Source organism: Sciurus vulgaris, assembly GCF_902686455.1.
Source record: "Sciurus vulgaris genome assembly, chromosome: 2".
NCBI lineage: Eukaryota > Metazoa > Chordata > Mammalia > Rodentia > Sciuridae > Sciurus > Sciurus vulgaris.
The window spans coordinates 65,009,175-65,025,582 of NC_136462.1; the positions used below are offsets into that span (position 1 = coordinate 65,009,175).

At 35.3% G+C, this 16,408-nt stretch overlaps 1 protein-coding gene and 1 pseudogene across 8 annotated transcripts in view; one reads left to right on the forward strand and one right to left on the reverse strand.

Moving 5' to 3' along the window:
- The window catches only part of SLC25A21 (solute carrier family 25 member 21), a 481,388-nt gene that overhangs the window by 119,805 nt on the left and 345,175 nt on the right, over positions 1 to 16,408 (forward strand). The window lies entirely within an intron of this gene.
- Positions 594 to 3,418, reverse strand: LOC306649372 (glyceraldehyde-3-phosphate dehydrogenase-like; annotated as a pseudogene). Its single transcript has one exon. The product of its transcript is annotated as a glyceraldehyde-3-phosphate dehydrogenase-like (transcript).

The following is a 16,408-nucleotide window of genomic DNA, read 5'->3' on the forward strand; positions in this document are numbered from 1 at the left end:
AAAAATGAATTTGAAACTATGATAATTATATTTACTAACACTGAGCATTAAGTGATGCCTCTTTTGGCAAACAAAAGACCATTACCTACCATCATCACCATCAATGTCCGTGGGCTAAAATAGTAATGGTGATGCCTTTATGTAGTGTAGTAATCTATTGCCTCAAAAGTACCTCATGTTACCTCATGATCTTTTCAAGAAAACCCCAGGAATTAGATAAGGTAGAATTGTTAATTCTATTTTGAAAATGAACAAAGAAAGATTTAGAAGGTTCAGTGACTTTCCCAATATCACACAGTTCATGACTGAGAAACTGGATTTTTCTGATTCCCAGGTTCTTTCTTACTCCTCTGTTCTATCCAATATAGTGTAGCCTGTGTTGGATTGTAAATTTTCATTAAGTATTTTGTTTGCTACCAGTTTTTTTTAAAATCCCCCTTTCAAGCATTTAAAAAGTAAAAGTCTCTGTATGACAGAGTTAATTTTTTTTTTTTATTGTAAACAAATGGGATACATGTTGTTTCTCTGTTTGTACATGGCGTAAAGGCATACCATTTGTGTAATCATAAATTTACATAGAGCAATGTTGTTTCAGAGTTAATTTTTAATACAATTACGTATCTAATATTTTTTGGGTGCAGTGAACTTTATTGATGATATGTGACAGTAGGGCTCCCTAAGTCCCTCCTCTTCTTCAGGGGGTCTGGGATGGAAATTAGGAGGAGAGCAGATTCTCAGTGTGTTGAGGGACTGAGTTAGTGGTGGGGATTCCCTAGCAGTTGAGGGACTCTCTCTTCCTCTGTGTTCTTGCTGGGGCAGGTGGTCCAAGTGCTCTAACTTCTTGGAGGCCATGTGGACTATAAGGTTCACCACCCTGTTGCTGTGGCCAAATTCATTGTTATACCAAGAAATCAGCTTGACAAAGTGATTGTTGAGGGCAATGCCGGCCCCAGCATCAAAGGTGGAAGAGTGGGTATCACTGTTAAAGTTGCAGGAGACAACCTGGTCCTCTGTGTAGCCCAGGATGCCCTTGAGGGGGTCCACTGATGCCTGCTTCACCACCTTCTTGATGTCATCATATTTGGTAGCTTTCTCCAGGTGACAGTTCAGATCCACAACTGACATGTTGGGTGTGGGCACATGGAAAGCCATGCCAGTGAGCTTTCCATTCAGTTCAGGGATGACCTTGCCCACAGCCTTGGCAGCTGCAGTGGATGCAGGGATGATATTCTGGGCAGCCCCAGGGCCATCATGACACAGTTTCCCAGAGGGGCCATCCTCAATCTTCTGAATAGCAGTGATGGCATGGACTGTGGTCATGAGTCCTTCTACAATGCCAAAGTTGTCATGGATGACCTTGGCCAGGGGGCTAAGAAGTTGGTGACACAGGAGGCATTGACAGTAGTCTTCAGGGAGTTGTCATACTTCTCATGGTTCACACCCATCACAAACATGGGAGCATCAACAGAAGGGACAGAGATGATGACCCTTTTGGCACCACCCTTCAAATGAGTTCCAGCTTTCTCCATGGTAATGAAGACACCAGTGGACCCCACAACATACTCAGCACCAGCATCGCCCCATTTGATGATGGTGGGATCTCACTCCTGGAAGATAGAGATGGACTTTTCATTGTTGACAGGCTTCCCATTCTCAGCCTTGACTGTGCTATTGAATTTACCATGGGTGGAATCATAATAGATTCCATACTAAACCATATAGTTCAAGTCAATGAAGGGGTCATTGATGGCAATATCCACTTTGCCAGAGTTGAAAGCAGCCCAATGACCAGGTGCCCAATAGGGCCAAATCAATTCATTTCGACCTTCACCATCGTGTCTCAAGGACATGGCTGGCACAGCACAAGTTGAGAATGGGGAGGAGCAGAGAGCCTCCAATATAACTTTTTTCAATTATTTACAACTAAATAAGTTGCTTACAACTAAATAGTTGCTTTAAATTTACAAATGCCAAGTGAGTATTGTGCTTTCTCATGAAACAAAATTCTGCCCCATATCTTTTTTTTTTTTTTCTTCCTTTTGGCTACTGGCAATTGAACTTAGGGGCATTTGACCACTGAGCCTCATCCCCAGCACTATTTTGTATTTTCATTTAGAGACAGGGTCTCATTGAGTTGCTTAGTGCCTCACTTTTGCTGAGACTGGCTTTGAACTCTTGATCCTCCTACCTCAACCTCCCAAGCCACTGGAATTACAGATGTGCATCGCTGTGCCTGGATCCCATATTTTAAGATACGTGCACAGAAGGAAATTAATTACAGTCACAGAGTGACAAAGGATTAAAAGTATTTAGATTTTTAATCTGCCACTTTGATGTTTAATTAAACACCTTTGCTTTTTCTTGCTTAGACCAAGTACAAATGAGCCAGAAAAGGAAAGATGTCCACAAATATGTATACTATAAAAATTCAAGTTGTTGGTCTTTGTTAAAAAGCAACAATATTTTCTTCCTCTAATAGTCCTTAAAATCACATAAGGATTTATCTTCATCCCAAAGGGTAAGTTTCTAAAGGCCTGTTGTGCTTTTTATCTAGAGGATCATATAGACTTCTTTTGGAGAAACTATGTGCTAGAAGTTGAATTTATTTGTGCAACCTACTGACTCTGGTTTATAAAGAAGATGTCAGTGACTCATCATATTAGTGGGATGTGGTCTTTTAATGGTCCAGGCATGGATTTCACAGAGCCTTCAACACACCACCCTCAGCAGACCCAGACCCAGCTTAGAACCAAAGACACACCCAATGAAATAATTGACAGGGATTACAATGTAATTTTTGTCTTTGAGCGTATAGAGATATAGGGTATACTTAGTATCAATAGGAAACAGATGACTCAGTCATAACACAAAGCACAAGGCAGAATAAGATGTCCCCTAAAGGTCAAATTTTCCATTAACAAAGCTATGCATTGCAATGAAATGATGGATTAGTTCAGTTAGGCAAAATTTTGCGCACTCACTTTGCCCAAATTAGCACATATTTTTTCCTCAGTGACCTGAATAATTATTTCATTTCACTTCTGTCCTCTGTTTGTGGACCTGGCCTTAGGTAATAACTAACATGGCCTGAATCACAATTTGTCAGTTCAATTCAATTTAGCAAATCAATTTGTGAAACACCTTGTATATGTTAAATATTGTACATCATTTTGAAATTCAAAGGTGAATAAAACATGGCCCCTTGTCTCCCAGGAGCTCCTTGACTAAGCAGGGAGAAAGCAAATTCATGCAACTACTGTAATCCAGTGTTGGTAAGTGCTGTAGTGGTGGCAAGGCAGAGTGGGGTGGTGGTAAGGAGACTGTCCTGTGATAGCACAAACAAGAGAAATGTACCAAAATTCAAGGAAGTACTGTTTGAAGGAAGTAGAAGCAGGAATAAGGAGTATTGGAAGGGAGTTATGGAGTTCAGCATTCATTATTTACATTTGAAATTGTCCATGCTGAGTAAATAGGGAATGGAAGCTCTTGGATGTAAATGCAAATATATTTTGGAGGAAGGGTTATTGATGGAAGAAAAGGAATCCTTAGTTTTAAATGTCTTTGCCATTGCTAAGGTAAGTTAGTGCTCTAACAGAGGAAATAACTATGAACTCTTGACCAAAGGTGCAAGGAAATCGGATCTTTTAAACACTGATTTTTTTAAAAGGTCCCTCTTGAACTTTAGCAATGGAGCACCAATTTAAAACAAACATACCATTCTTAAAGAAGTAAATGGGTGCCCAGTTGTGCCCTAAGGCTTTTTGTTTCATTTAAAAGTTCAGTCTGAAATTTCCTGGCAGCATAGAGGAGCCCCTACATAATAATGTACACTAGGGAAAAGGTTAACTTTTGGAACACTTAGAATAAAGATTGACAGTGAGATTTCCAGAAAACCAGTTGTAACAAAGGTTGTTATAGAATGTCACCACAGCTTTCACCAGAGGGGCAGAACCGATCTGGAGTTAGTTCAGCCTGTTGGTAATCACAGTCAACAGTGACAAAGTTTGTGAGTTGGAATGGTAACCTGGAGAAGGCAATGAACCCTCTAGGAAATTACCTTAAGTTGATAATCATGCCTTCATCAAGTGTTCCATTAGTTTGTCTTCCTCCTTCAGTTTAGTAATCATTTGCTATTGTTTTTATACTGAGGGAAATGTGAACTGGCAATTCCAAGTGTTTACTTGGTACAGAAGTGATTTATCCCAATCCATTCATTCTCTCACTACTTTACAGACATCAATGTTAGTTTTCAGAATATTTGAGCATAGTCAAAGTAGTTTCCTAAGACCACAAAACTGAATAAAGGCAGGTATTTCAGATTCCAGACTTCATTAACTCATGAGTAGAGTAATATTTTAGAAGAACTAATCAGAAATGTGTGAATTGGCTGAAGAATTAGGAAAAACTCAAAGCAAAAAGGTTAGACAAAATGAAATGGTTGTAGCCAGGCTTGGTGGTGCATGCCTGTAATTCCTGAGGCCAGCTTCAGCAATGTAGTGAGGCCCTAAACAATTTACTGAAACTCTCTTTCATAAAAAGGGCTGGGGTTGTAGTTCAGTAGTCAAGTGTCCCTGGGTTTAATGCTTAGTATTTAAAAAAATAAAAAAGGAAAGAAACAGTTGTAATCTAGGGTTGAAGTGATGAGACCTCAGAGTAGGATGATGGTCATAGAAATGAAAATAGAAAAAAAAAGCAGAGAAATATAAAAGGAAGGATGGACATGATTAGGTAACAATTGAACATAAATGGAATAAGGTGTAGGAAGGACTTGGAGTGCTAGTCACAGAAATGGACAAGAGAAGTTTAAAAGTAAAGATAATTTGATGGGAAAAGGGGAGAAACTGAAATGTTGGCTTAGGACCAATTGGGACAAAGTTTTCTAAGAAGTTGATAAGAAACATCATAAATTGGTAATAGAAATAAAAGGGTAGTCAATTAAAACCAAGTGCCTGGATTTTATATAAAACCAACCCACAGAAAGCAATCAATTTGTAATATTGAGTTGCTTTCCCTCTTCCTATTTTTTCTCACTGATGATTTGTTTCAATAGTGGTTGCACACAGGTTTGTTTGTTTGTGGTACGAAGGATCAAACCCAGGGCCACAAGTGTGCTAGGGAAGCATTCTACTACTGAGCTATATCCCTAGTCCTCATAGTGTTATATATTTATGAGGGACATTGAAAACCATCTTATGTTGGATATTTTAAAATGGAAACATAAGAGTCTATCTTCTAATGTGATTGATGTTGGCATAAAATGTGTAAATGTCCTTATTACTAAATAAGTTTTATATAGTTAGCTATATTCTGTATCCTACTTGTTATAATTAACCATTATTTCAAATATGAGCTGCATCATACAAAAGATACTAGTAATTTCTCAAATTTTTCCACCTCAGTGGATTTCTAAGGAACTTTTCCTTTTGTGAAAAATAAGGTCATGTGAAGCCCTGTAGGAAAAAATATCCCTGTGAGACATCAAATTCTCAGAGGTTTATTTTAGAAATAACGTCCCTGCCCTGTACACACCTTTGTTATACAACGCCACTCTGTATTTTTAAAATGCTCTACTCCATTTACAATCTTATCTCCAAGGAGGTATTAGCCTAGCTCACTTTATATTTCTGATACACTCTCCTGGACTTTTTAGAATCCCTTTCTCTTTGGGAGAAATCTACACAATCTCTATTGTGTATATTTTTTCAATCAATGCTGTTTCTAGGCCTTGATTACTCTATATCAAGGCATAGAGGTTATTGGGGAAAGTTAACAAAAAACACAAGTTGTATTATAATTTCTTTTCCTGGAACTTATTCTGGTACCAAACTCTCCTCCCTCCCCCTGCTTCAGCCCCTACCAATTTGCAAGTTGTCCCAGTCCAACTCAAGCAGGGATTTTAAGTCTGTTAGAGAGCTCAGCCTGTTGATTTACAGGGCTGAAGTCTGCACAGAGGAATCATCTGTAATGGGATTCTTTGCTCCCTGGAGAGACATTACATAGCAAAGCTGTAAATTACTGAAGAAATAGAGGAGGGGGAAAAGGAGGGAAGGCGAGCATGCACCTTAAAAATAGAATATACTACTGATTAGAGTAGTTGTCTTTTAACTTTTTATCTTTCACCATAAAATTAAGTGGTTCACCCTGAGGGGGAAAAAGAGTGGATATTTAAGAAGTTATGCATGCTGAATCATGCTAAATTTGTTGTCACATTTATTTTTTAAGTTTTGATTTGTTTGGTTTACCAGTTGTCTCATAGTAAATTCTCCCCCTTCTGCAACCTTAGGACTCTTTTTTTTGTAAGCAATAGTTTTTTTTTTTTTTTTAAATATCTATATGACAGTGTCTGGGGATATGATTTGCAGTCAGGAATCATCACAATCAGTCTTTGCCCTTTGTGTTATTCCTGAATCAAACTACAATGGATAATATACAAGGTGTAGTAATATAAAGTTCTGAATGAAAATGTTCTAAATACATTGCTAATGCAGTGAGACTAGCCAACAGAGAAATAGATGACCTCAGGAAACGTCTGGCTTAACAAATGTATATCTTTAAATTGGAAATCTAATTATTTGCCTTAGATTTGCACTGCTGGGAACCTAATGCAAGACCATGTTAAATAAACTTATTATTTCCGTTTTTCATTTAACCTGTGGGTTGTAGTATGACCAATCTGTTTTATATCCTCAATCAACAGATGATTGTATTTGGTAATAATTTATCAAGAATAAAAATCTGTTTTTGAAACTAATCACCTCATGTTAGGTCTGCCCTTTTTCAAAACCACCATCTGATATTCATTTTGTCTGCAAGACAAACATACTGATGAAAATGCATATACCACAGGATACAGCTAGTGGAATGAAGCATTTCCACTCTTTGTATACATTTAGAACATTTTCTGTTTTCTCAACAGATGGACTAAATTTTAGTATTAAGGAAAAAATCAATTTTACATAGTACAAACAAATTGAAAAAGTACATTGTGTATTTATGATTAATTTATGACAGAATCGTCCTTGGAATTTTGGGTCAAATCAGGTCATGTCTAAACTCTGATTTGAAAAAAATCTGACTTTTTCATATTTACTAGTATTTTTGCCTTCAGATGATTGGATGAATCTGTAAATGGGAAAAACTAAGTTTTATGTATTTTCTAAGTCTTCAATTTAATGACTTTCATTTATGTAACATTATCTTGAAATGCTTTTGTTTTTCTATAAATCCAAAACTTTTCTTTGTAAAGTATAGCAGACTAATATGTGGATTATATTCCTCAAATCTTTTTCTTCTGTTATTTAGAGAGAATGATTCTGCTCCTGTTTCTATAACTACATTGCTTTTTAGTTAGCACAGTTTAGGCAGTGGTTATTTTGGAAAATTAGCTGTATTTCCAAAACTACATTTTTAATAAAAGAGTTCAGGGCTGGAAATGTTGCTCACTGTAGAGTGCTTGCCTAGGATGTGCTAGATCCTGGGTTGGATCCCTGGCTCTGGGGGGAAAAAAGAGTTCAATTTATAAATGTATTTGAATTTATACTAAATATTTATATGCCTTTTTTCTTATATATGCAATTTTATAATTATACTTATTTCATCTCTCATGTTGTAGACTGCTCTTACATATATTTATTTTATTAATGAGGTGAGTTGGGGCTATGGATTTGTCTTTTAGAAGATATTCTAGTGTTTTCTCCTCTTATGCCATCTATTTCATATCATAGATCTGGTTTTTCACTCTTCTTTTAAACTGACAGGCTCCCCAGTGTTCAAGGATAAGAGAAGCCTCCTCTGTCCTTCACCACCTTGTCTTACCTATCTTTCCATTCTTGATGTCCCCTTCTAGTCTCAATGGGTCCCCCCTCTTCCTCACTTCTCTTCTTAGGTCTCAGGTACTTCTCACAGTCTTCTGGATTTATCATCTGCTTTTGTCCAGCTCTATCAATAGTCCCCTTGACCTGGAATGGTCTTCTTCCTTACTCTTCTTAACATATTCCCTTAAGTTCAGGACTTAATGTTATATTCTAAGAGATCTTTCTGATTTCTCAGTTACAATTCATAGATTCCACAACCAGCTCCTTTATTATGTATGCTTTGCATATCACTTTCAGGATATTGGGAAGAGAGATAAAAATTAAGTATACAAACTATTTCAATTTGTACCAAGTTATATGAAAGTAAACAATAGAGTACTGTAAGAAAGAAAAGTTGGAGTAGATACTTACTTGTCAATGAAGGCCTCTCTGAAAAGGTGAAATTTAAACTGATACCAAAAAATATAAAAGTCACCTATTTATCTATTCATTTTTTTCATGGTGCTGGGAATTGAACCCAGGGCCCTGGGCTCATAAGTCAAGCACTTTACCAACTGAGCTATCTCCCCAGCTTGAAAGCCAGCTATTTAAAGCACAGAGGAAATAGTGAAATCCAGGAAACAATGGCTTAAGACGAAAGTAGAGAGCTAGACAGGGCCAGATTAGGCAGGCATTGACCACAGAAGGCTTGTAAGCAAAGGAATGTTGTGATTATATTACTGCTGAAAGATAGTTTCTCTTGATTCTCTGGGGAGAATAGATTGGAGGAAAGTAAGAATCTTCAGAAAACCATACAAATGCTATTGCAGAGGACTGGCTAAGAAACCACTTTGAAATAGTAGATCCTGGGATAAATTTGTGCTATCTTCAGGATATTTTCTAATCACTGTATCTCTCAGTAGTTCTTTTGAAACTTGAATAAGAAAACATTTGACAATATTATTGTTTCCGTTACAAAAATTATGTCATTGACTGGAGAAGTAGTATTGAGAGTATACAGGCAGAGTAGGCCAAGGAAAGGAGTATAAATTTGATCTGTGAGTGCAAAAAGGGAATGTGGGTACTCGGAATGCATGAAGAAACATGATCCAAATGGCATGTTTAAAAGGAATATAAAAAATGGATTCAAAATTTGCAAGAGAAGACAAGAAATCAGACAGGTGGTGATCATAATAGGTAAAAAAAAATGAAATAACACAAAGTTTATGACAATGGAGCTGTGAGGAGCAGACAGGTTTGAACCAAGTTTAGGATTAGATTAGAAGTAAAGAATATGAAGAGAAAAATGTACCTACATTTCCCCCCCAACTTTATTGAGGTACAATTAACAACTAAAAGTTGCATGTTTATGGAATATGTGATAGCTTGATATATATATATATATATATACTGTGAAATTATTTAACATAATCACACTAGTAAACAAATTCATCATCTGCTATCCCTGGCCTTCTGAATAAGTGAGTGTGTGGATAGAAGTGCCACTTAGAAAGGGGATAATGCTGGGGAAATTTAGTAGTTCAACTTTGGAGATATTAAATTTGAGGAATTTGTGCCTAATGGAGATTTTTATGTAGGCAGGTAAACAAATGGATCTTAAAATACATATGCCTGTATATATTTGTAAGTAAAGAAAAAAATTATTCTATAAACATTATTCTACTGTTTGTTCATTTCATTAAAATTATTAATTCTTCCTTATTTGTATTATACATTTATTCGATCATTTTTAAAAGTTGCAGGATTGTATAACAATATCATAATTTAATCAATAATTTTAGCATATGGGCATTATTATATGTAGCATCACATAGTTGTACAAATATTTTAGTAGGATATATTCTAAAAAGTGGAATTTTTGGATTAGAATTTATTCACATTTCTGGAAGAAACTGCCACTTTGAAGTGGACTACACCACTAACCATGTTTTTCAGTATCAATACCCCGACACTGAATTTCATCAACTTATTTTACATTTTTCAGTCTGAAAAGGGAAAATGTCATCTCAATGTTATTTTACTTCATCTTCCCTGATGCATGATGTTGATCACCCTTTTATTAGTTTGTTAGTTATTCCACTTTTATAATTACTATTTATTTGTTTGTTACTGGATGACCAAAGAATTTCAGTGGTTGGTGGAGGGAGGAATGAATATTATATAGAAGTTGATAATTATGCCTTTTCATAAATGTTGAACATTAGGAAAATATTGGAGGTAGTTTTTGAAAACCACTTTAGAAATCAATGCCTTACGATTTATTTTTGTTATTTATGTTTTAAGAAACTTTTGAAAACAAATCTTCAAATGCTCAAGAAACTTTAAAGACTTAACTAGGGAAAGCCTGATTAAGTATCTTCCCCTTGAACAGTCCTGCATGCTCACAGAGCAGCTGCAGTTTGCAGACTGCTAGAACAGTCATAGCAAACCCAGTAAGAGGTCACCTACAGCCATGTGTATCCTGTTCTATTAATAAAGGAAATGTAGACTAGGACACTGGGGATTAGACACAACTAATTTTCTAAAATGCCATTGGGTTGATCTTTATCATTAAAGCCAACATAGACATATGAATAGTTAAACCGACCTCCTGGCTCTCAGATTTCAGGGGAATAAAGCCTGGTGTTTCATTTCACACCCATTGAACAGCAGCTCTCAATGGCAAGAAGTCTAAAAATTGTACTTGTTGAAGCTATGATTTTCAAATACTACTCCAGTGATTAAGGTTTTTAGGGTATACATTTTTAATTAAAAAGCAATTTAACTTTTCATTAGCTAAATTCTGAGTACCGTATCCCAGCACTATCCCCACAAGAAGTCTGAATCTGTGCTCTTCATGGTGCTTGGATCAAGTTGGCATGTCCCCAAAGCACAGTGGCAGTCTTTGGAGACTGTTCTTGATCAAATTGTTTTTGTCATTTTGAGAGTGGGAATGACAAGTTAAACACAGCCCAGTACTGTGGATTCTTTGTGGTGACCCTTCTAACTTCAAGCGTAGTTATTTCACACTGAATGTCCTGAGTGGTTGATCTATTGTGAAAATTGAATTCTTTAAGCAAAATAACTATTATTAGAGTTGAAAAAATTGACTACTACATACATGCAGATGCTGTTCTGAAAACATTAGTATGTATATTAAATGAAGGAATCATAAAAAATGATAGAATTTGACTAAATTTCTAAAACACCTAAAAATAAGTTTCTTTCTGGATGCTTTGAAACTGAGGTTAAGTTTTCTGTGATAACTGACTGTTATTTGCCACTTTTTTTGCATGCATAGTTTGTACTATTTGTGGGCATGTATTTACTCAGATATAATTTAGCTTCTAATTTTCTAATCATTTTAAGGGTACTAAGAGGCAGAAGTCACAATATTAATTTTTTCTTATAATAGGTTAATTTCAAGTTTGATGAAATATATGAATTACATGTAAAAAGCACACATAATCAAGATAACATAAAAAGAAATTTGATAGCAGTGGCTTTTAAACTTCAATTTCCAATATTACAGTTATTCTTAGTATATAAACTATATATCATGCTGCCTTGTAACCTCATTGATCATATACAATAACAGACCTTTGGAGTTAATATCCTTGATTTCACTCTTCTTACATGGTGCCAAGGTCTTGACAGGTACCAATTTGTCATTTTGCTGAAGCATGTATTCGAATTCCTTATACTAGATGGCCTTGACCAACTTGACCAAACTCATAGTTCCAGCAAGTGGGATGGGGGATTTTCTCAGAATCACAAAAAATGTACAATTCTAAGTGTTTAAGTATAGACACATAATCCATGAGGATTAGAATTTATGTATGTTCAAAAAGAACATTTTAAGCATTTAAAAAGATTTTAAAGTTTCGATAGCTTCCTTTGGGTTTTTATCTAGAAAGCCTCTTTTCTCTCTCTCATGCTTTGTAGACTGCTTCTCTGACCCCTAAGCCCCAGGCCAAGGTCTGCTTCTTTCTGAAGCCTCCCTGGCTCCCTCATGCACATGTATTCCTCCTGATTGCTGCCAGAGTACCACCAGCTGCCTTAATGCGATGGTTGCAGGAGTGCACAAATTTGCATTTCTTTCTTACTGTTAGACTATGAACCTCTTTAGGAGGTCAATAGGTCCTCAATAAATACATGCATGTGCTTGAAATCATTTCACGTATACTATAGGAGATAAGAGAGCCTTAAGACTTCAAGCGATATAAGATCAGGTAGTGGCTATATCAGAAATAATATTAGTTTCTTTGCACAAAGACATATATTAAGTTATGAGTTGATAGCACACAAGTACAGCAGACTAAAATTGTTTTTGTGAAATGTTTATTAAATATCTACTGTTTCAAGTATTATTACTTTTGGTTTTGCATGTACAACTTTATTATATGTTTCAACAATTCCATCATGTATGGGCTTGTGTTTTCCCAATATTCAGATAAGATAATGGAGGCTGAAAGAGGCATAGATCCAAAGCCACAGGTAACACATGACAGTATAATTTGAAACATATGTTTTAACTCTTGAATTTTCTTTCCACTATTCACATCAAATTTGCAACCATTACAGTTGTTTGGTTTCTAGAGTGACTTTTCATACTTTTGTCAAAATTTCTTAACTTGTTAATCCTGCAAGGCTCTAATATAGTTCCTGAGCCCCTCTCTTCTTAGTATCCACAATTGAATTTATAATTGATTTCACCTGTCCAATATCTGAACTAGTTGCACCACGAGATAATATCAGGGTATAAATCCATCTATATATTCATTGAACATTCTGTGGCTAAGATGTTGCTTTTAATGAAGAAAAGAAATATTGCTCAGAGGGAAACAAATGAGTCAGAGAATTTTCATTATCTTTAGACTCCACACACAAATTCAGAGATGTCACCAATGATAGTAAGACAACATTTAGAGACATATGAAAAACATCTTTTCTTTTTTCTCTTCTCCTGATTTTCCTGAATTCAGATTTTTCTTTTCAGACTCAAGCTAAATTCTGAATTCCTTAGATCCTAGGAAATATACTATGGCTTTTGCTCAGGTAACTGAATTGACTCTGGGAAGTTGAGGAAGTAAGATTAAGCTCAAGTTTTCAGTTCTTATAGGACACTGGGACATAACAGGTTAAGAAAAAGTAACGTGGGGTGGGGAGGAAAGAACCAAGAGAAGGCTTCAAGTTTTCTCTACTGTGCTTTTGTCTTGAGATCCTGGATTTCTCCCAAGTGTTTTATCTCCGTACATTTTCTTCAGTAAGATGTGTTACCCTCCCAGACTGAGAATGTCTATTTCCAATTGCTGCTTGCTGGAATTTCTTTGATCAAACAGAGCAGAGATTGTATTAGAAGCAATAAAGTATACTTGCAGCCATTTGATATAAATCACTTTTCGTCGTAAACAATCCTTTATCTAACTTCACTATAAGGTCATTGAGACATAATACTTTAGAGAAGAATAATTACAGAAGACTCTGAGTTTGATCCCCAATACCTAAGAAGAAGGAGAAGGAAGAGGAGAAGGAGTGGGGTGGACAGCATGGAAAGGGAAGGGAGAGGGAGGAGAAGAGAAGGAGTGCTTAATCAAAGCATCTCTCCTTTCCTCACTAACATTATCTCCTAATTGGTGATAAGCATCATACGTCTTTGTAAAACCATCTCTGCATGATACCAAGTGGTTAAAATTGTGAAGTACTGCTCTAAGCAGGAAGACTGGGTAGTTATGGTGAGTCCTAATAAGATGAAATTTAAAAATCAATGCCAGAGGAGTTGCTTCTACATTGATGTGGTTCTATTTCCTACAATCCGCTTCAGGGTTCCACATCCCTACTGCAATGGCTGAAACTTCCACTTTATTAGGTCAGATATGGACAAAACAGTGTCCAGTTTATATTTATATTTAATCTATAAATTTGTCACATAAATCTAGACAGTTGAGGCAAATTCCAAAGTACTGTTCAGTAAAACAGCAGAATGAACTCTTGTGAGGCAAAGAATACAGCAAATTGGTTGGATGATTTCCTCCAATAATCAGTTTTAAGCAGTCTGAAAAATTATAATGTCCTTTGGCCTGATAGTTTGGTTGAGGGTGGAGAAATTATGTTTAGGGCTTGATTAACAATTGTATAGACATTATTTACAGTAATCGGAAATAAATGTAGAATCCTTGAAAGGGTAGAAGCTATAAAATTAATTTAGCCTATTGTTAAATATACTTATCTTGATTTTGTTGAAAGAATGAATAACTATAAATGAATAAGTTATTGATAATTTCTTCCCTTAAAGTATGTCAGTAAAATCAAGATAGATAACAACCTTTTGTTATTGTTATTATTGTTTTTCCCTTTCTTACCTAAAGAAGTAAATTTCATTGGCAAGTTTTTTTGAGTGGCCTGAAAATTCTGGCTTTTTAATGCCAGAAGAAGTTTCAAACTACTGAGGTAACTTTTAGCCAAGACTTTTGCATGATTAGTTTCTGAAAGTGCAGCACATATTCTGGCCAAGCTAATGCAAGGCCAATTATTGAAAGAACGATCTGTCAACTCATAAGTTTCCACTATATTGAATAATTCATATTGTGAATCTGGCAACTAATCTGATTTTTTTTCAGTATTTTTGTCTCTATTATCTATCCTTCAAATCTCTAAATCACTCTCTGGTTTCTTCACATTAGTAAGTGATAAAATGATTTGCCATGGTAGAAAAAGTACATTTTAAAAAACCGATTAGGCCCAAGATTATGCTGTTTCTTTGTTTTTAGAGATTGGAAAGATTCTACTTTGTGCAGAATGAATAGTGACCTTAAGTAGCACTGAAGGAAATAGCAAATTAAAAGTTATTTAACTTAGACTTTACCTTAATAAATAATACTATATTTCTGAGTTTTTAAACCTTCATCACTTGTCAGATTTGACCTCAACTTAATATGACTTTTTGGTTGTTGTTTAAAAAAGGGGGAGCTACCTTAAAATATGTGTATTTTTGTATGATAATCCCAATTTTAGAAACATTAAAGTGTTGGGGAAAATAGGAATTAAGGAAATTAAGTGTATGTCTAAAGTTCTGGAGTAGCATTTTAGAAAAGTAACTGTTGATATACTTAACTAAAATAAAGTTTTGCAAACCCCATTTTTTCCCCAAATAGTACAGCAAATAGTTGAATAGCTGTTTTAGAGAATTCCTTCCCATAAATCCTAATTGTACATAATTTTAGCAAACTTTTTCATAGGAATTGTTTTTGACAAGCTGTGAAATAAGTGTATGACTATTTGATGCATGTGTAAGTAATACTTTAAGATTATGATATAATTTGAGATAAGGAAAGGGAAGTAGGACTTTTATGCTTCAAAATAAAATGTTGGAACTAATATATAACATGTACTTTGTTTTACACTTACAGGCAAGCTACATGGTATCTGTTCTTTATGCTAAAGGTCTTTTCATTTCACTTGTAATGTGCTTTAATTTTACAAGCACTTTTGTATATGTATAGCCTTGAAAAATTTTAACTCTAAATCACATCATGTGTAGTGTATGTGTACAGATGAAATATATACAATATGTTAATTCATAAGGGAATATTAATTATCAATGTAAATAATTGACTATTTGAAAATACTATAAAAAGTTTAGAAAATGGGACCAATAACTACCCTTAATTACTATTAAGACAATAATGAAAAAAGGTCATACTTCACAAGTGTGTCAACATAAACATGTTTGTTTGAACAATTTGCATTTTATTTTACATAATGATATTTACTTCTTATGAAAAACTTTGTAATAGTTGGATGGGGACAAAAACTGTATGAATTCACTATTACCTAGCAAATTATCCTTTAGAGAACTGTATTGTTATTTACCCAACAAGTAGAAAATGAGTATGTTAGCTTAGTGTCACTGTGAGAAAAATACCAGACAAAACAACTTAAAGGAAGAGAAGTTTATTTCAGAGGTCTAGACCATGGTGAGCCAACTCCATTGCTGTGAGCTAAAGGTGAGGCAGAACATCATAGCAGAAGGGTGTGGTGGAGGAGTTCTGTTTGGTTATGGTGGCCAGGAAGCAGAGAGAGGGGAAGGGGCCACAGGGAAGGTGCACCCTTCTGGGTGACCCACTTCCTCCAGTGACCCCCCCCACCAGTCTACAATTACCACCCTGTTAGTCTCTTCAAACTAAAATGGACCAATTAAGTTATAGCTCTCACAATCCAATCATTTTACCTCTGAATATACCTTCATTAACACAGGAGCTTTGGGGGTATACTTCATATCCAAAGCATAACAGTGGGCTCTATTTTTGAAGAAAAAAGGTTAAAAAAAATTCTGGGGATACAGTGACCATGCACTTTTTTTATGTTCAATATATTTAGTTTAATTATTTTTTTTTTTATTTTTACAGACTGCATTTTGATTCATTGTACACAAATGGGATACCTCTTTTCATTTCAAGGGTTGTGCACAATGTAGAATCATACAATTTGTGTAATCATAAATGTACATAGGGTAATGATGTCTGCATCATAACACCATTTTTCACACACACCCCTCTCGTTTCCCTTGTATTAAACTCACAGGCAAGCTACATGTTATGTCTTTTATGCTAAAG